The sequence below is a fragment of the Microcebus murinus genome, chromosome 19 (assembly GCF_040939455.1).
Source record: "Microcebus murinus isolate Inina chromosome 19, M.murinus_Inina_mat1.0, whole genome shotgun sequence".
Taxonomy (NCBI): Eukaryota; Metazoa; Chordata; class Mammalia; order Primates; family Cheirogaleidae; genus Microcebus; species Microcebus murinus.
Genome location: NC_134122.1, coordinates 46,419,830 through 46,434,232, shown reverse-complemented (window position 1 = coordinate 46,434,232; position 14,403 = coordinate 46,419,830).

Below are 14,403 nucleotides of genomic sequence, written 5' to 3'. Positions count from 1 at the left end.
TCCATGTATTTCTGCACCTGTAGCTTGTCCATACTGGTCACTTTCTTGTAACCAAAGTCATTTCTCTGGGATTTTGAATAATTCTTGTGAAATATCAATAGGTTGATGAACCACTGTATGCAATGGTTCATCAAAGCCATCATGAGTTCTTGGAATAACTCCGGCTAACAATTTCAGTTGTTAGGAGTTTGTCATCTCTACATTTGTCTTCTCTTGCCTTCATCAAAGTAAAGCACATATTTAAAAGACTACTTTGTTTTTGATTTTTCAGAGCAGCTCTTTCAAAAAACATACAAGTGAATTTCTTTTAAAAAGTATTACCAACGACTGTGTTCAACGTAAATGTCCTTGACCCTGGCTCCCACTCCAAGACTGAATACTTTTACTTTCTATTTTCTATAACCCTCTACTGTTTGATGTTTCACAAGCAGGTATTATTTTTTCTATTCAAAGAAAGCAATAAAGATATTAAAATTTTGAATTAGCATCTAAGAGGATGTGTTAAGCAAATATATCCTCAAAAGAGATTTTCAATTATTACATATGGTTTATCTGAGCTATTTAGAGCAGTTCAGGAAATTTAATTATTTCTTATGTAGAATATAGATAGTAAGAAGAACTATTTCAACTGCCTCATCTTCTATATAATTAGGAATACCATGAAAGGTAGAAGTGTTCATCCTTCAGAATTTGAATAGAATGCTGAACTATTCCTACTCTTTAGCATTGAAATTATTCATTATCTTAATAAATTATTGCAAAAGTGGACTTTAAGAATAAAAGAAGGAATTTTTGAAGGAAATCATTCAAAATACAGTGAATACAGCTTAATATTGAATTGTAATTTTCAATGGTCCTTAATCAGATAAATAAGTCTGACCAAAACATGACTCCTAATTTTTTTTTGTTATTTTTCTATTCCAATTCCCATCCAAATTATGACTCTATTTGTGAAACATTTCTCATGCTTACCACAACAAGGTCCCTACTCCAGATTGCTAGGGATTGAGATGGGATGAGAATCATGGATATGATTTAATCATTCATGGGTCCATACCCTTGACTTCAAGTTTCCATCCTTTATTCTCTCTTGAGTCCTCCAGAAATGCTTGTGTGTCTCTTTATAATGCTTCTTCCACTGATAACCTTTTTTTGGTTGTTCCAGATAGCTCTATGAGACTATATATAAAATCTTTAAGAATATTTTTAAATCCCATCCCTAGAAAAGAGATTTTCACCTAATAGAATAAATATATTTGTTGAAAATAGCAATATTTTAATAACTCTTTAACACAAGAAATTAGGTAACAATAAAGCTATCAGAAAAAAAACGAAATGCTATTTAAGAAATGTTAATCTGGGATCTGATATGCTATGAATGGAATGAATAAAGTCTAAGAGCATGTTTCCAAATGCTTTCTTATTTGTTGTCCTGTTTATTTGGAGGTACTTAGAAAAGATTTTAAATGATTACAAAGTAAAGATAGACAGCTGTGGCAACCAGCTTCACTAATGGCTACAAGTGGTTCTTGCCTACCCTCCTTTATTGAATAGGGCTGACCTGTGAAACAAGCAGAAGAGTGAGAAATTATCACAGCACCTGCCTTTCTTTCTTGGATCATTTGCTCTGGGGACAGTCAACTGCCATGTCATGAGGAACCTCTAACAGCCCTATGGAGAGATCTATGTGGCAAAGAAAAGAGTCTCTCAACTGACAGCCAGTGCCATGAGCAGGCCCCCTTAGATATTATAAAATCCCCCAGTCACAGTCAAACCCACATATGACTGCAGCCCTTGCTAATATCCTGACCTTGAATCTCATGAGAGGTCCTGAGCCAGAGCCACCAAGCAAAGCCTCTCCCCAAACTCCTTACATAGAAGATGTGATATGATAAATGATTATTGTTTTATGCTCCTGGGTTTTGGAGTAATTTGTTATGCAGCAATAGATGACAAATATATATTTATGAAGAAATCACTATAACTTTGAAAACTTTTTCTAACTTTTATACCATCACATTATTGCCGTGGCCTGTTTGCAGAACAGGCGATGAACACAGAACAAAGAGACACAAAAGGAAGACACAGACACACACACAAAGACAGTTACATGACTCAAGTGCCCAGTGCACTGGTCAGTTTATTTTTATACTTTAAAAAATCAAAGTTAGTTCCTTATACATGACTACCGAGGCATTTCAGCAATGGCCATAAATTCCAGAACACGTAGCCTTAAGGACACAGATGTCCCCTGACTCCAGGTTTCCAGGTGGTTGCTCTAGGTGCCAGGCATAGATTACAGACCAAGATTAGCAAGGTTAGGCAAAGCAGCCACGGGGGGGGGGGCATTTTCCATCCCCAGTTCCTCTAGGCTGACTCCCGGAGGCTGTGTCTGGCTTAGGTCATTCCTCCCTGAGGAATCTTACCAGTCATTGACTAACCAGCCATCTTATGGGGCTAAGCAACAATCTTAGGAACAATGTGTTTATCATGTGGCCTCCAGACCCCCACTGCTGTGGGGCTGGGCAGCTCTTGCTTACTTGCAGAAACTCAGGTCCTTTGTTATGCCTCTAGGCAGCAACCTTGTTTGTTACAAGGGCCCTGTCAGGAACACATTACTTTCAAACACTCTGGGCAGAGTGTGTACATTACTCACTAAATTTAATTCTTAAACCAGGAAAGTATAATGTCAGTCCCCAACACATTACAGCATGAAAATATTTTCAAATGAGAAACAAAGATTTTCTGACAGAATATAACTACTTTATATGGGATTATAACCATGAAAACACTTCAGGGAAGGCATATTTAAATACAGCTTGCTTTTGATCATTTTTATTTTTAACAATGCTAGCAGTCAACATAACAAGTCTTATTAGTGCAGAATTATGGAAACTTGATCTTAGAAATAGTTTTACAGCTTTTGATTTTAAAATACCATGCATATTTAATTCAGGTGATGTTACATTAAAATGTACCTCTCAATTCTAATATTCCCAACTTAACATGATTAAATTTTAATAAATTATGTTCAAAGTTTAAAAGTATGCACCATGAATATATGCTTTTATTTGATCTGAAAACAAAGTGATATGTATTGCTAATTTTTGACTTTACTATACTTCATCTATTGTTTAAATCCATTTGTAAATGGTGACTAAGATGCACAGCATTCAAAGGTAAGAATTAATATTGTCCTAAATTAGGATAATAGGCTGATGTAGTTCATTTCTCTCTCAGCCTTTGTACTGGAAAAGAAATGCAAAGAAAAATAATAATTCACCTTTTTTTCAGATAATTATGCTCTATCATTTCTCCTTATTTATTTATTCAAATATACTGTTACAGTATTTTCTTCCAATATGCAACTACATGAAATATTTAGTTTATATTCTTCCCAAAGAATTTAATATATCCCTCATAAAAAACTGTATTTTATAACTTTTCTGAATAGATGCATTTTTAAAAATTTTGAGCCATTGTATTTCTAGGTGGTAACTGAAGTGAAATGTTATTCTCATCAAATCAAAAAGAAAGGCAAACTATGAAGCCTGACTTATTTAACCTATTTAACCTATTTTTCAGGATTAGAATTTAAAGGTCTCATTTGAAAGCTCATCTCTCAAGAAGTACTTTTATTAAGTGCTGTAGTTTCTTAGGTTGTTAGGAAAAGATTAAATGTATCCCAGGGGAATTGTTTGTAAGTCACCCTGATTACTAGCCAATAAAAGGAAGGGAGAATAATTGCATTGTTCTCATCTAACTCCCTCAATATTGAAAAACAATCTGAATCTTCTTTTGGTAGAAAAGATGTGCTGAATATACTCAGTTATCCTGCAATAAAAAATAACAGAGCATCTTTGACATTCAAGCATTTCTCCATATTTTCCCTATGAAAAAAATTTTTAATGTATTTATTTTTTGACCACACTAAGGTTTAAACCAAACAGACTTGGTTTAGCTCTTACCAACTCTTTTGGACACATTTCTTAATCATTCAGCCTCAGTTTCCTTATCTACATATTTTTAGGAAATATGACTGAGATTATTTTATCTTGTGAAAAAAAGTCAAAACCACGTAGGAAATATTTTGGAATAAAATGCATTTCTCTGAGTAAATGAAGTGAGGATGACTGAACTGGGCAATAACACATGGCCTTTGATGGTACCAATGTCTTATTTCTAGGGACATTTACCCCATACATAAAATAAAGCAAGTTAGCATTGATAATCATACTCTTGTTTCTCTGATCTTGGGATAAATTGATTTTTCCTTTGGGGAGGGACAGAGCAGCCTGTCTTCTGATGGTGGGACAGGATATATTTGCAGGGCTGAGATCTGCTAACCAGGAGTGGCTGCAATGTATCACAGATTTCGCTAGGACTTTCATTAAAGTCCTAAGGAGGCTCCCTGTAAAATAAAAATGGAAGATAGGGCCTCATAACAGCAAATCATAGTTTAAATAAGGTCCTTGAATCTGTTGCCAGCTCAGATATTGGAAAGAAAAATATCCAGTCTATGAATGTTCTGCCTTGCATCCTGAACCATGGAAAAGGCAAAGTTTGGAGGCTGGTTCTTTTATTGTCCATTGAATATTATGAATCCTCCTCTTGTACCTGTCTGACCCTAAATGCTCAATGCTGTGGCCCATATGTGTAATGTCCCTACATATCTCAGAAGTTCATGGAGCACTGAAGTGTTCCAGGTTGTGGTGATGGCCAAGTAAAGCATGACTGAACATAGACAAAATACTCAGTGCAGTAGCTGCCATGGTAGGCATCCAGCAAACCATGCATATTCCCTTCTCTAACATTTGCATTCATTTGTTCAACAAGATTTGCTTCCAAGAAGATTCCTTAATTAAAATATTTTTCCTGTTTCTCTTAAAAACGGTTACCTTATGAAGAATTTGCATCTCAGTATGTTGAATGAACTTGTAGGTGATGAAAATCATGCTCAGATTTGAGATCAATATGCTTTTTAAATATTACTAAAAAGACATCTGCTTCTCAGTTTGAGGCAGAATGACTCTGGCTGGCTCTCATTAGCCATGTATGAGTTTGTGTCAGTAGTCCTTGGGTGTGGCATGTGGGTCACCAAGCTGCTCGGTGTCAGGAGGGCACAATCCAGACAGAGTGTCCAAAATGCGCAACATTGTTAGTGTTGTTTCTGGAGTAGTTTTCTCCAGGACATCTAATCAGGTAGAAAATTGTGACATCTCATATTAACCTAGTTAGGGATTAAACATAGAGAAGTGGGGAAATGAAAAGCATCTTCTCCACAGATCTATGCATAGGTATCAGAACTCTAGTTTATGATCATGGTTAGGTGCCAGGTTACAGAAAGCTGTCAGAGAAGAGTGGTGTACAAGAGTTCCGATGGATAAGCCTCGCATTTGCTCACCTCAGTGTAGGTAGGCAGTGGAGCTCACCACTCCACCCACTATCCCCTTCCTCGGCACAACTGCACTAATGATGTTACCATAGAGGACTCCCTCTGCCCTGGGAAAAATTAATATTAAAAGTATTCATGGGAACCATGATTTGGTGTGTTTGGGAAATAATATCATTTTTATCTTCACTTTTTTAAAAAAGTGAAAAATATGTGAAAATATTCTTCATGAAAAATATGTGACTATAAACATTTGAGTGCAGGTGTTTTTTTCATAAAGTGACTTTTGTTTTTTTGGGTAGATGCCCAGTAATGGGATTGCTGGGTCAAATGGTAGATCCACTTGTATCGCTTTAAGGTATCTCCATATTGCTTTCCATAGAGGTTGAACTAGTTTGCAGTCCCACCAGCAGTGTAGGAGTGTTCCTATCTCTCCACATCCAAGCCAACATCTATTGTTTGGAGACCTTTTGATAAAGGCCATTCTTACTGGAAATAAGTGATATCTCATTGTAGTTTTGATTTGTATTTCCCTGATGATTAGAGATGTTGAGCATTTTTTTCATATGTTTGTTAGCCATTATTCTGGCTTCTTTAGAAAAGTTTCTGTTCATGTCCTTTGCCCACTTGTTGATAGGGTTGTTTGATTTTTTCTTGCTGATTTTCGTGAGTTCTAAGTAGATTCTAGTTATCAGCCCCTTATCAGATGTGTAGGATGCGAAAAATTTCTCCCATTCTGTCGATTGTCTGTTTACTTTCATGATTATTTCTTTGGCTGTGCAGAAGAATAAAATTTGGTATATGTATACCATGGAGTACTATTCAGCTCTAAGAAACAACAGTGATATAGCACATCTTGTATTTTCTTGGATAGAGCTGGAACCCATACTATTAAGTGAAGTATCCCAAGAATGGAAAAACAAGCACCACCTATACTCACCAGCAAATTGGTATTAATTGAGCAGCACCTAAGTGGACACATAGGAACTACATTAATTGGGTAATGGGCAGGTGGCAGGGGTAGGGGGACGGGTATATACATACATAATGAGTGAGACGTGCACCGTCTGATGGATGGTCACGCTTGAGGCTCAGACTTGTGGGGGGAGGGGGAGCAAGTGCATTATTTGAAACCTTAAAATTTGTACCCCCGTAATATGCTGAAATTAAAAAAATATAATAATAATAAAAAAAGTGACTGCTTATTTTCAGGAGTGAAGACCTCAAAGATTGATTTAAATTCCCTTTTGGTTTTGCTTTTACTGAAATATTTGTTCTTAATTTTAGTGAGGGATTAAAACCAAATGTGTTTTCAGATTTTTATTTTGTTTTATCTGAAACAGCTTAAGTTTTTCATCATTCCCAAATAGTTAAAGATTAAATGGGGTGAGTTGGATATAAGAACTAAATACAATATCATAAGGGCTTAGATAGAAAAATGTTTATTTGGATAAAATCTTCACTTTCTGAAGTGAAGATTCTGAAGAAATCTACAAATTTTTGCTCAAAGATTCAGATATTTGAAGTTTCCTCTCCACTATCTTCTATTAACTTTTGGATTTCTCAAAGGACAAGGTATGATCTAAATTCATTTTGCGATTTTTAATATTTAAAGTTTACTACTAATATTTAGCAAGACAATGAAAGGTGTATTTGTCTGTCCTCTTGAATCTGCAGGAAAAGAAATTCAACCCACGTGTGGCAAAAATATTGTGTTATTGATCCTAATATATTTTGGATTTTTATAAGACTCTGCATCTATTTACTCATTATATAAAAACAATGTATGAAACTTAGTACTACTAGATCACAGAGATTCAATGTATTCCAAGTATCATGTATCTAAGAAGTAGGACACACTTTAAGCAAATTACCTACATTTGGGCAATTAAAAGCATTTACCAATAAAAACCTGAAATACAATTTGAAGGGCCAGGGAATCTCCCTTCAAGAAGTGATTTTAAAAGAGTTTTAAAGGATGAGTAGGAATTACACATGTTAGAATAAGAAAGGAAGAAAAAAAAAATAAAGGTTTAAAACAGCCACTGTTCTCTAGTATTTAATTAGAGGGGAGAAGATGAGGAAGGAATGAAAATTAGAAGAGGCTACAGAAATAAAAAAGAGAACAAAAAGAGAATTGAAAAACAAACTGGAATTCTAAGTAATAAGGAAATCAAGGAAATAGAGTATAAATGAAAGAGGCCTTGGTGGAAAATGCCCATTGTTGAGAGAGAGATAAAATAGGATAGATACCCACAAAAGATCACTCTATTTGGTGGCCCGGACATTATTTGAGAACTTGGCACCACCATCTTATCATTGATTGAGAAGTAAGAAGTAAGGCAATGAAGACGAATTTATATAACTCTTAAGAAGTTTACTATGAGTAGATTAGAAAAAAGCAGAGATTGAAAAAGCACAGAGGTATGTTTTTGTTTTGTTTCACTTGGTATTGTTTTAAGAATGTGATACTATTGCTATCTTCACATATAACACAATGGGAACCACAATAAAGAAAATAATTTGAACACGTTAGTAAGAGTGAAAATGCATTGAAAGTGAGTTTTTTATTCTTTCTAATTAACAATTTAATTATATACAAAACACTGACAATATGAAACTTAAGCAGAATTATGAGATGAGTATGATTACATCTCAACATTTGAATGTGACATAAAATCTAAATTGTTTTCAATAGCAGTTAAATCTTCAAATCTAACTCCATTATTCAAATTGACTTTAATGGTTCACAGCATATGCCCGATTATTTTCTCTGCTTTTAGCCAGAGCATATATAAGGATATTAAAAAAAAAATCAATCAGATATTCATTCTCCTTAAGGGGGTAGGCTTTGTCTAGCCTATAATTGTGTCAGATTTGATAGGTTAACAACCTCTGCTTTAGCTTAAATATAAATGCTGGATTTGGGTGTTGGAAAAAACAACAACTTTCTGACCTACCCTGTAACAGACTAGAACTTTTTAGACTGCTGACTCAACACACATGTGAACTAAAAACCAGTAACAGTTCGAAAACACACTCAGTCTTTTGGATGAAAAGTATGCCAACTTTGTTCCTGTCAGTAACCACTTGTGTTAAATTAAGAGTAATTGAAATAAGTTGGGAAGTCCATTTTATCACTGTGACATACAATTGCCAAATTTCTCAAATTTAAATATTCTCTGTGTTAGAGTAAATGGCTGTTTTCCATTAATTACTAAGTGCTTACCATTTCATCACACACTTAGTAACCACTGTCTTAGCAATTAAGATAATTTCATGGTGGCATTGGTATAGTCCACCCGATGTGCTATTTTCCATGATCATGATTTATTCTTCTAGAATTCTGTTTACGTAATCATATATTGTAACTATAAAATAAAGTTGGCAGAGTTGATTTCTAGTAGTAAAATTGTTTGAATTGATTCAAATGGGAATTCTTTGTATAATAAAGGGGAAAATTAATAGCAGATATTAAAAATGGATAATTTAATAATAATATTAGAAAGACTAGGAAGCCGAAGTTAATAAAAATAAAGTAAGAGTGGGTGCAGTGGCTCACACCTGTGATCCTAGCACTCTGGGAAGCCAAGGTGGAGGATCGCTTGAGCTCAGGAGTTCAAGACCAGCCTGAGCAACAGCAAGACCCTGTCTCTACTAAAAATAGAAAAATTAACTGAGCATCGTGGCTCGCACCTGTAGTCCCAGCTACTTGGGAGGCTGAAGCAGGAGGATCGCTTGAGCCCAGGAGTTTGAGGTTGATGTGAGCGAGGCTGATGCCATGGCACTCTAACCTAGGCAACAGAGTGAGACTCTGTCTCCAAATAAATAAGTAAATAAATAAAAATAAAAATAAAGTAAGATTCCTACTTCATTTTTGACATCAGAGTCATTTCTAAATAGATCAAAACGTTTAAAGCTAAAAATAAATCTAGTTTTCCAGTTTCAGCTCTAATATGTAAAGAGCTGGGAAGCTGCTATTCTCATCCTTACGACAAAAAAACTGGGACAAAAAGAAAATTAACAACATTTGTAGGACTCATCAGATAAGAGGTCCCCAGGCAAACCAATACCTCAAGCACATCCAGAGAGATACAGAAACCTAGATCTGGTTACCTGGAGCAGAAGCTTCTAGTGCTGTAACCTGGTGGAATCACATAAATAGTAATTTTAATCAATTGTTGGAGATGAAGTATGAACTTGACTGAAAGAAAGGAACTCATTGGCCATGAACTTAGGGGATCCGCCCACATTTGTTGATTTTACCTGCAGGTACCCCACCAGATTCTCACAATGAAGATCTGAGAACATCTCTTCCTGGCTCTGACTGGGTGAGGAAAAGAGTAATCATTTTGAAAGAAACCAAGAGCATTCTCCATGACAAAAGCCGATTATCAAAAGGGTGTGGTGCAAGCGAGGTTGGAGAAAGAACTTTGCCTTCTATTCCAACTTCTCCATCCTTTTTGTCTCACTTCTGGGGAAAAAAAGAACTTACGGTCATTACAAGTATCCAACGGAGGGGTGTGGGGTGAGGAGGTGGGAAGGGAGGGCACCTCAGCTCTAGGATCCCTCACATATACCAAAATCCCTGGAAGCTCAAATCCCTTATATAAAATGGCATAATATTTGCATATAACCTATGCATACCCTCCTTTATACTTTAAATCATCTCTAGATTACTTATAATACCTAATGCAATATAAATGCTATGGAAATACTTGTTAGACTGTATTGCTTTTATTTGTATTATTTTTATTGTTGTTTTTTATTTTTTTTCTTTAAATATTTTTGATTTGTGGTTGGTTGAATCTGTGGATGCAGAACCAGTAGATATGGAGGGCCAACTGTATAGGGGGACTTCAAAAAGTTAGTGGAAAAAAGGAATTAAAAATAAAAAAAATAAACTTTATCCTTCAACATAAACTTTATCAAGTTTTAGACACTTTTGGAAGCAATGATACCAGCCATTTAGTCCATCCCTAAAGAATTAATGGTCCTGGGAATTTACCCATGTCAGTGCAATTATTTTTACATTATTAATGAAGAAAAATGTTGGCCCTTTAAAGAATTTTTAGGATTAGGGGGAAAAAAGAAGACAAAAAGAGCCAAATCAGGACTGTAATGTGGATGCCTAATGATTCTCATCTAAACAATTGCAAAATTGCCCTTGTTTGATAATAGGATTGAGCAGTAACATTACCACCATGGAGAATGACTCTCTGGAGAAGATTCTGTGGGTGTTTTTCTGCTAAAGCTTTGGCTAATTTTCTCAAAACACTCTCATAATAAGTAGATGTTATCTTTTTTTGGCCATCCATAAAGTCAACAAGCAAAATGCCTTGAGCATCTCCAAAGCTGTTGCCATGTCCTTTGCTCTTGACCAGTCAGCTTTTGCTTTGATTAGACTGCTTCCAATTCTTGGTAGCCATGGTTTTGATTGTGTTTTGTCTTCAGGATCATACAGATAAAGCCCTGCTATGTCTCCTGTAACAATTCTTCAAGGAAATGCTACAGAATCTTGATTTCAAGTTTTTAAAATTTCCATTAAAAGTTCTGCTCTTCTTGTCTATAGCTAATATGGGCATAATAATTTTGGTGCCAATTTAGTGGAAAGTTTGCTCAACTTTAATTTTTCAATCAGTATTGTGTAAGCTGAGCAAATTGAGATATCTATGGTGTTGGCTATTGTTTGTGCTATTACTCATATTAATCATTGGTCCTCTTCAATTAGAACACAAGCTAGTTACATTTTTCTCACAAATTGGTGTGGGTGGTCTGCCACTTTGGGCTTCATCTTCAACATTGTCTCATCCCTTCTCAAAACAAGTTATCCATTTGTAAACAGATGATTTGTTTCGGGTACTATCCCCATAAAGTTTTCTTAATGCATCAGTGATTTCACCATTCCATCACCTAAGCTTCGCCATAAATTTGCTGTTTGTTCTTCCTTTAATTTTAGCAACATTCATGTTGCTCTGAGAGAAGCACTTTCAAACTGTCTTTTTTTTTTTTTTGGAAGACAGGAACAATGTTTTCATTTCTGACTCTAATACAAAGCTCTGCATATTATGTTCAATAAATTCCTGTTAAAGTAATAAACCGGATGAATAAAATACAAGAATGTTTTCAGATTTTATTTTTGCTATCTTTCTATCTTTTAGCCAAACAGATTTCTGAAAGCATTAAAAAAGAGTTATTAGGTTGGTGCAAAATTAATTGTGGTTTTAGCATTGGAATACATTCTTAAATGGTGGTTATGCTATGCATCGTTTTAATGTACATTTCTTGCTTTATGCTTTTTTTTGCTAATGACTTATTACTTGCTGTTTATTTTATATTTAATTTGGGCTATGAAAATGATGTTAGACAAAAAGAAAATTTGAGTGATTCTCTTATTTGAGTTCAAAATGGGTCTTAACGGAGACAAAAATGCATTTGACCCAGGAACCGCTAATGAAGGTATAATGCAGTGATGGTTCAAGAAGTTTTGCAGAGAAGAGAACCTTGAAATTGAGGAATGCAATGGCCAGCCATCAGAAATTGACAATGACCAATTGAGAGCAATCTTCAAAACTTATCCTCTTACAACTACATGAGAAGTTGCCTAAGAACTCAAGGTTGACCATTCTACCATCATTGCATTTGAAGCAATTTGGAAAGGTGAAAAAGCTTGACAAGTGAGTGTCTTATGAACTGACCAAAAATCAAAGAAATAATCATTTTGAAGTGTCATCTTATCTTCTTGTATGCAACAACAAACTGTTTCTCTATCTGATTGTGACTTGTGATGACAAATAGATTTTACGTGACAACCAGCAATGACCAGCTCAGTGATTGGACAAAGAAGCAGTTCCAAAGCACTTCCCAAAGCCAAACTTGCATCAAAAAAAGGTGATTGTCACTGTTTGGTGGTCTGCCGCCAGTCTGATCCACTACAGCTTTCAGAATCCTAGTGAAACCATTACATCTGAGAAGTATGGTCAGCAAATCTATGAGATGCACCGAAAACTGCAATGCCTGCAGCTGGCATTGGTCAACAGAAAGGGCCTAGTTCTTCTCCACAACAACACCCAATCACAAGTCACACGACCAACACTTCAAAAGTTGAACAAATTGGGCTTTGAAGTTTTCCCCCACCCGCCATATTCACCTGACCTCTCACCAATCAACTGCCACTTCTTCAAGTATCTCAACAACGTTTTGCAAGGAAAACACTTCCACAAAAAGCAGGATACAGAAAATGCTTTCCAAGTGTTCATTGAATCCTGAGCACGCATTTTTATGCTGCAGGAATAAACAAACTTATTTCTCATTGGCAAAAATGTGTCGATTATAATGGCTCCTGTTTTGATTAATAAAGATGTGTTTTAGCCTGGTTAAACTGATTTAAAATACATGGTACAAAACCACAATTACTTTTGCAGCAACCATAGATTGTTGAGTACAATTCCATTTTTTATGTGTTGGTTTTTTGTTTGTTTGCTTTATTTTTTATGTTGAGAAAGTTGGATAGCCACATGCAGAAGAATGAAAGAGGACCCCTATCTTTCACCACTTCACAAAAATTAATTCAAGATAGATAAAACACTTAAATGTAAGGCATGAAACCATAAGAATTCTAGAAAAAGATGTAGGGTCTAGATGTTGGGTCTAGACAAAGAATTTATGACAAGACCCTAATAGCAATTACAGAAACCAAAAAAATAAATAAATGTGACATGACTGGATTAAAAATCTTCTGCACAGCTTAGGAAATAATAGACACAGTGAATAGACAACAAAGTGATGTCTTAATGTTTTTAGTGCTGCAAACTAGATCCTGGTTGAGCATGTTATAACAAGTTGGTATGAGTTTATTTTCATGAAAAAAATTGTAAAATTCATGAAGTTTTTTTCATAATGTATATTTTCCATGAAGTTTTTGAAGACCCCTTATGTATTCAACAGGGAAAAGGGCTTCATGAAAACTGAAAATAGCAGAAAATGCTGCAGTCAAGAAATGCAGTAGAGGGAAAGGAAGAAAAGCTATATGATTAGAAGAGGGAAAAAAAATCACATGTGAAGCTACAGTGCTGAGACACAAGTCCAGTACACAGCTGAGACTGATTTATAGAATGCTCCCTTTTTCCTATTCTATACCACACCAACAAGACTCCAATCTAATAACATTGAATTACAGTTGGAAGAGCAGCAAGATGTAGACCCTCTGAGAAAGAGTACTTAGATAAGCTCAAAATCAAGAGCAGAGACAAAAACTAAAGCTCTAGCAAAATTTGAAGCCTCCAAAACTTACAGCTACAGCACATTAAATATCTGCAGGCTCCTAGAAGATTAACATAGTACTCACGATAAAGGCCTATTTACTAAGTTTCTGTTACTTGACACAGCATGTCTGGCTTTCAAACAACGAAACTACAGGGCTTGACAAAAAGCAAGAAAAAACACACTGTGAGGAGACAAAGCACGCATCCAAAACAGACTCAGATATTACACAGAATTTGTATTTATTTGACATAGAATTTAAAAGAACTCTGAATAACATGCTAAGAGATCTAATTGGAAAGAAAGATAACATGAAAGGACCAATGAGTCATGAAAGCAGAGAGATGCAAATTATAAGAATCAAAAAGAAATCTTAGAAACAAAAATAAAGATAGTAAAGAAATGAAGTATACTCTTGATTGGCTCATCAGTAAATTTGATACAACCAAAGAGAGATTCAGTGAACTTGAACATAGGTCAATACAAATTTCCAAAACAGAAAGGTGAAGAGAGACTGAAAATTAAAAAAAACTAAGACATTAACTCCACCAAATTTAAAACTATAACAGCATGTCCAAGAATTGTGGAGTAGTATCAAAAGATGTAACATACGTGTCTCTGGAATACTAAAAGAAGAATAATGCATGAACATCGCAGAAAAAATATCTAACTGACAATGGCAGATGACTTTTTAAAATTAATTAGACACCAAACCACAGATCTAGGAACCTTGGAAAAAGCAAGTAGAA